Raw genomic sequence first — 7,145 nt, 5'->3', positions numbered from 1 at the left:
TGTGGTGCCCCCCCCAACCAGAAAATTATTTTCTTTGCTACTTCGTAATTGTCATTTTGCTACTGTTATGAATTGAGCAACCCCTGTGAAAGGTCCTTCGACCCCCCAAAGGGGTGGAGACCCACAGGTTGAGAACCGCTGTCCTAGAAGATACATAGTTTTAGGTCTTCCACTTAGGTTTTTGATCCATCTTGAGTTAGTTATATATAAATTAGCTAATCAATTTAGCAGTGTGAGGGAGATGAAGAAAATATCTTACCTTGCCTAATTGTCTTTGCACATAATCTCAAAAAAACCATTTGCTACAAGTTAAGAGTTCTTTCTGGATTCTTAATTCTCTTCATAAATTTCTGCCTGTCAACACCTCCTTGTCCTAATTACTATAGCTTTTTTTTAACTTGATTTTTTTCTATTTTAGGTTCTAGTAGTTGGCATTGCTGCTTCTGTTGGGTAGCTGTCTTGAATGATGCATACAAAGACCACTTGAATCTAGCTCAACGAAGCCAATATCCTTCGTGCACACAAGAAAACCCTGGCCACATGTCGTCTATGAGGTCATGTTTCTGATCAGACCATGTCTCTTTAAGCGCGTGCAGCAAGATCGGGAAACCCGAGTCAAATTTTCGCAGGTGGTTCCAGCAGATTTGCTGGTGACCCATCTTGCTTTCAGAGACACTTCAAAGCAAAAGACTACGATAGCATTTTACTGTTTTAAAATCCGATCACGTAAGTCCTCCAACTTGGTTCTTTTTCAAAATGGTTTTAACTATTCACATTGGAGGCTGCATTCTGGATGGTTAACTCTGTAAGGCAGCATAGTAGAACTGGGGTTGCAATATTTTTTCAAGCTATCAACTGGAATAGATATGGAAGAGTTCCTGTAGGCAGTGACGGACCCAACAAATAACAAATGACACGAATCACTGGTTTCTGAATTATCCTAACCTTTAAAACAACAAAAAAGACAACAACCTGAGAAAAATCAGAGAATTCATTGGCCTGCACTTAATGTGATTGACAGTTTTAATAAAAACTTTTCTTAAATCTTTATGTGTATTTGTAGTGATTAGGATTTCCCTCGGAATACAATCGAGACAGATGTGAAATGTGGAGCCAATCAAGTCTTTGACTCGCCCTGTGTTTAGCTCTCTGTCACATCTTGTCATTGTGCCTATTACCTGAGGTCATCAGTACCTTGCCTTCCGTTGTTCAGTTTGGCTGGAAAAAAAAGTTTTTATAGCCTACTTTTTTCAGATTATGTGAATCAAACACCAAAGAGTTTCTGACTGTACAATATTAGTGAATTCATCAGTCTGCAGAGAACAGAATTGACTCTGTCATTCTCTGAATAATAATTGCTGCTTTACTTTCTGTTCATATCTATAATTCTAAAATGAACTCTGTTATTTGACAGAGGTACCTTGTCACTCAATTCTGCTTGCTTTGTCCCAAGTCACTGCTTTTACATGTATTTGTCAGTAGGATGATATGGGTCTCAAAAGTTATCCCCCAGCATCTGGCAGGCTTCTACAGCCTTTGTGTGCGTATCCTTATTACACAACATCTTCCTTTCAGGATGCTTGAATGCTCTTCTACTTTGCTTCAGAGATTTGGATAGGCTCCTCGTAGTATTCCTAGCATGGGCCAAAAAATACATCAGCATTTCTAAGCAACACACACAATGAAATGGGTTCACTCTCAGCTGGCCATGAACTTCCAAATTTCCAGCAATTTTCAACAAGTCTATGGAATATTTGTTGCTGAAACTGGGATTTTTAAAAAGTTATTCAAATTAGTCATTATTTATCACTGTCACCACTAGACCTCCGATTTCTGTAACAAATCTTTTTAGGGGAAAGTCAAGACTTTACTCCTGTAAAGAGTTTCAATCTCTTCCTGGCTTGCAGATGCGTAGGGACAGTTCTACCCATAGGCAAATCCTACAAGGTCACTATGAGTAGGAATCCACTTGATGGCAGTGAGTATAACACTGTGCTAGTCTGGGTACTTTAAAGAAACAAATCCATAGAAACATATATAAGAGAGAGCTTTATATATAGGTTAAATGTGCATCAAGCAAACATCCCAACCCAGTGCTGCCCAAGCCCACAAGGCCAACATTAACCCATTAACCCAAATGTCCAACACCAATCCATAAAGTCCTCCTCCATCTCACAAAACAGACGCAATGATGCCGACTGCAGGAGGAAAGCTGAGTTAGTGAATGTGTAAACATCTCAGCACTGGCAGGGGTCTCCACACAGGTGCTCCAGCACCCAGGGCTGCATCGGGGTAGGTCCATGTGGCTTCTCCTTGGGGATGTCTTACAGGAAGTCAGCCTTGCCAGCTGAAGCAGGGAACTGGTTAAGGCAGCTGCACCCTGGTGCAACCATCACAAAGCAAGAGACCAAAGAACTAGAAAGGCGAGGCTCACTGAGCCATTTATCCCTCTGCCCTTCAATTAACCCCACATGTGTTTATTGGCCAGCTTGGCACAATAACCTAACTACCTCAAGCACTTAAGCAGATGTCTAAATAAATTGAAAAGCATGTCCTTTAAAAAATGAAGAAAGAACTTTTTGGAGATGAGAAAGGAAGAGAAACTCTTAAATGTGATGTTAGATGCTCTGGTAGCACAATGGTTAAAGTCCTGGCTTTAGGATCGACACATCTAATCCACTAGTAGCTCTGTGGGGGAAAGATGAGTCCATCTACTTTCCTACAGATTATAGCCTTGAAAACCCTAAGGGGTAAACCTCCTCTCGCCATAGGGCTGCTATGTGTTGGAATCAACTCATGGCAGTGGGTTAGGGTTTGGGGAATCATGATGCTGTTGTTGCTAGGCACCATCTCTATGGCTCCAACTCATAGTAACCTTATTTGTACAGAATGAACCCCCCTTGGTCCATCCTTCTCCTTGAGGATTTTCCTTTTTTTTTTTTACTAGCCTTCTACTTTACCAGCCATGATAGGTTCAATTTACAAACAAAACAAAAGTTCATAATGTAATTCAGAGTAATATGAAGGCCTTCAAATAGTTCATGGGGAAATTCCATTATCTTTGAATTTTATCTTCCATAGACATTTTTAAACCCTCTTATATACTTGTAAATTACTCATAATTTGCTGAAGTGATAATTTTAAAAACACTAAGAAAATGAAAATACAATTATGATACTGTGATAGTTAAGGTTTATTGCTCCAACCTGGCCAATGAACACAAGTGGGATTAATTGCAGGGCAGTTTAGTTGAAGGGCAGAGAACTAAATGGCTCCGTGAGCCTCACCTATCTTGTCTCTTGTTCTCTGATGGTCGGACAAGTGTGCGGCTTAGGCAGTTCTTTGCCTCAACTGGCAAGGCTCACTTCCTGCGAGATATCCCCGAGGAGAAGCCACATGGACCAATCCTGATGCAGCCCTGGGTGCTGGAGCAGCTGCATGGAGACACCTGCCAGCGCTGAGATCCTTATACATTGACCACTTCAGCTTTCCTCCTGTAGTTGGTGTCATTGCGTGTATTTTGTGAGATAGAGAAGGATTTTGTAGAAGGGTGTTGGACATATGGGCTAATGTTGGACTTATGGGCTTGTACAGCACTGGGTTGGGATGTTTTCTTAATGTACACTTACCCTTTATATTAAACTCTCTCATAAAATATGAATGTCTATGAATTTTGTTTCTCTAGTCCACCCAGACTAACACAGATAATGAGGATGAAAATTCAATACATGAGACTCTATACCATTCACACCATCCTTAAAATGTCTGTCTATTCACACCATCCTTAAAAGCAAAATCTTTAATTATTGAAAGTTTGGCCAATTCACATTGATACCTAAGTGACCAGAATGTTGTTCATAGAATCTGTGTAAAGTGGATTCCTATAGTACTCCTATTTTAACCTTATTGAAGCTATAATATCTCTAAAAGTAAGAATGTGTGTGCTAATCAATTTGTGATTGATTAATGTTAAATTTACATAACAAGGCCCTCAGGACATAGTGGATTACAGTGAACCCTCGCCACTTCGCGCTTCGACTTCCGCGGCGGCTTCACTCTATCGCGGTTTTTGCGTAACAGCGCATGCTCTGTCATTACTGCCACTGATTGGCTCATACTGTACACGCTTCTGTCTGCATCGCTACGTATCGGAGCTATGTATCAGATGCATTTTTGCTTTTGTACAGTGTACTGTAATTGTTTGCGATTTTTAAGAAATTTTATCTAAGCCCTATGATGACTCCTAAATGAGCTGCTTCTTCTAAGCCTTCTAACAATAAAAATAAGCGCCAGAGGAAGATGCTCACCATCTAGGAAAAGGTAAAACTTTTGGATATGATCAAAGATGGCAAGAAAATCGTGGAGGTTGCATGCCATTTCGACTTGAATGAGTCTTCCGTTCGCTCCATCCGTAAAGAGGAAAAAAACATCCGTGCTATGGCTACTTTCACTTTCAACAAGGAAGCAAAGCGCATCGTGACAAGTCGTAATAAGTTCCTAGTCAAAACGGAGTCTGTCCTAGCCGTTTGAATCAATGACAGGCGCAAGAAAAACATTCCGTTGGATTCGATAGTCATCTGGGAGAAGGCAAGGCAGCTCTATCAGAGTTTTACAGCAGACAAACCTCAACCACAATCCTCTTCTGCAACGTTCGTGGATTTTACAGCAAGCAAGGGTTGGTTCGAAAAGTTCCAGAAGAGGTATCAACTGCAGAGTGTCGTTCTTCATGGAGAAGCTGCCTCAGCTGACCAGCCTGCAGCAGGACTACGTGAACAATACTTTCCGGAAGATCCTTGAGGAGGGCAAGTATCATCCTGAGCAGGTGTTCAATATGGACGTAACAGGACTGTTCTGGAAAAGAATGCCTTCCAGAACATTTATTTTTAAGGATGAAACCAAGGTCCGTGGCTTCAAGGCTTATAAGGATAGAGTCACTCTCATTATTTGTGGAAATGCTGAGGGATTTTTGCTCTAGCCGGCCCTTATCTACAAGGCCAAGAATCCTACTTCGCGGAATTTCATTTATCACGGTAGGGTCTAGAACCAATTAACCGCAATAAACAAGGGTTCACTGTATTCGTCGGGCTGCGAACTGCAGTTTCAGCAGGTTGAAACCACCAGACATCCTGTAGCAGAAGGAGGAGGCTCTCCGCTCCCATGAAGATTTGCAGTCTTGGAAACCCATCGGGGCAGTTCTGTCCTACAGGGTCCCTATGAGTCAGAATCAACTTGGTGGCAATGAGTTTTATTTAATTAAAATATTAAAAAATAATAAATAGTAAATGGTCAAATGTTAACCTAAAACCATCTTAGTGATATATATATAGTATTCTCTGGGAAGTAATGTGCTATTCTATAATGCCAGGATTTTGAGTTCCTTAAATAAACTGCTACTTCCAGGTCATTTGATCATCTATGCTGTGCTGGTACAAGACCTAGGTGTTCACTGAACATCCCCTTACAGAAAGGTCACAAGGAAGAGACAGGCCAGCCAAAGCGCAGTATAGCACCTAGGAAACATACAACTTTCCTCTAGTTCTTTAATGCTTCTTCCTCTGCCCCTCACCCCACTATCATGACCTCAATTCTACCTTAAATATCCAGCTAGACCAGGATATGTACACTGGTACAGATAAGAGCTGGAAACACAGGGAATCCAGGACAGATAAACCCCTCAGGACAAATAATGAGACTAGAGATACCAGGAGGGGAGAGGTGGGGGAGAAAGGGGGAACTGATCACAATAATTTACATATAACCCCTTGCCGGGAGAATGGATAACAAAAAAGTGGGTGAAGGGAGAAAGCAGTTAGCGTAAGACATGAAAAAATATATATAAATTATCAAGGGTTCATGAGGAAGGGAAGGTGGGGGAGGGGAGGAATTGAGGAGCTGATATCCAGGGCTCAAGTAGAAAGAAAATGTTTTGAAAATGATGATGGCAACATATGTACAAATGTGCTTGACACAACGGATGTATGGATAGATTATGATAAGAGCTGAAAGAGCCCCCAATAAAATGATTAAGAAAACCCTAAGTGTCCATGAAGCATATCTACTAGGATTATTGGTTACTGCTTCTGAATCAAACCTTTTGATGAAACAGTTACTAGTTGGTATTATTAGGAATAGTAGATGAAAGAGGCAAAAGAATTGGATAATAAAAACTTCAATATCTTTTTTTGGTTTTAAAAAATTCAGTGACTTAAATATATTTTAAAAGGTGTGCAATCATCCTTACAATCAATTTTAGAACCATTTCTTCATTCTCATGCCCATGATTATTAACTCCCCGTAATGCTCCCTACCTCATCCTGGATTTCATATAATGAAAATCACACTAGAAACCCCCACAAGGATAACTAACTAAAACGTAGGAAAACTTCAATCCAAGAGAAAAAATGTAAGATAATAGAACTTAGAACAAATTAAAAATAGGTCAAAATGGAAAGGAATGATCATATGTTAAATTTTAACTTAAATTTTACTTTGCTGCGATTCAGTTTCCAATGTATTCTGTCTGAGGATAAAACTATTCACATCCCTAGTCAATGGTATGAAGAAGTTCAATGGAGGTTTAATTGGCATGTGGATTCTGCAGATGGATTTTGGGCTTTTACTGTCATCTCATAGCTTTCTGCAAACAGGGTGCTCAGAATTAAAACTCTAATACAATTCCCTCCTCGACCTTAGGTTTTATAATTTCCAATCCTTGGATCACACAGGCTGATGTGTTCCTTGGTGGATTTAGCTGCCAACCAACTTAGATGGCTGCTTGTATTAAGACAAGTCTTTAAGACGCCAGGCACTATTCTTTATGATCCCTGGGCACCATCTGATTTCCTCACCTGAGTTTTTGGAAGTAAATCCCCAGTCCTATTTTCCTAGGCAATTCTAGGTAAATTCAAACTTTCAACATTTTAGTTTTCAACTGAATGTGTTAACAGTTTGAACCACCAAGGGACTTTGTCAGAAATAATAAGGCTCTGAAATATATTCATGTGTAAGTAAAATAACAAAAGGGATTGCCTTTGTATATTCTGAAGTTGTATACAGCTACCCACTCCCTTCTTCTTAGCACTTATTACTAAAAAATATATTTTAAAATTGGCCTTAAGAAGTTCCTAACCTAGTAGAGGAGTCAT

The sequence above is a fragment of the Echinops telfairi genome, unplaced genomic scaffold (assembly GCF_000313985.2).
Source record: "Echinops telfairi isolate 266 unplaced genomic scaffold, ASM31398v2 ScPeMD7_6;HRSCAF=24_0, whole genome shotgun sequence".
In the NCBI taxonomy this organism is placed as follows: Eukaryota; Metazoa; Chordata; class Mammalia; order Afrosoricida; family Tenrecidae; genus Echinops; species Echinops telfairi.
Note: the sequence above shows the minus strand (reverse complement) of the source record.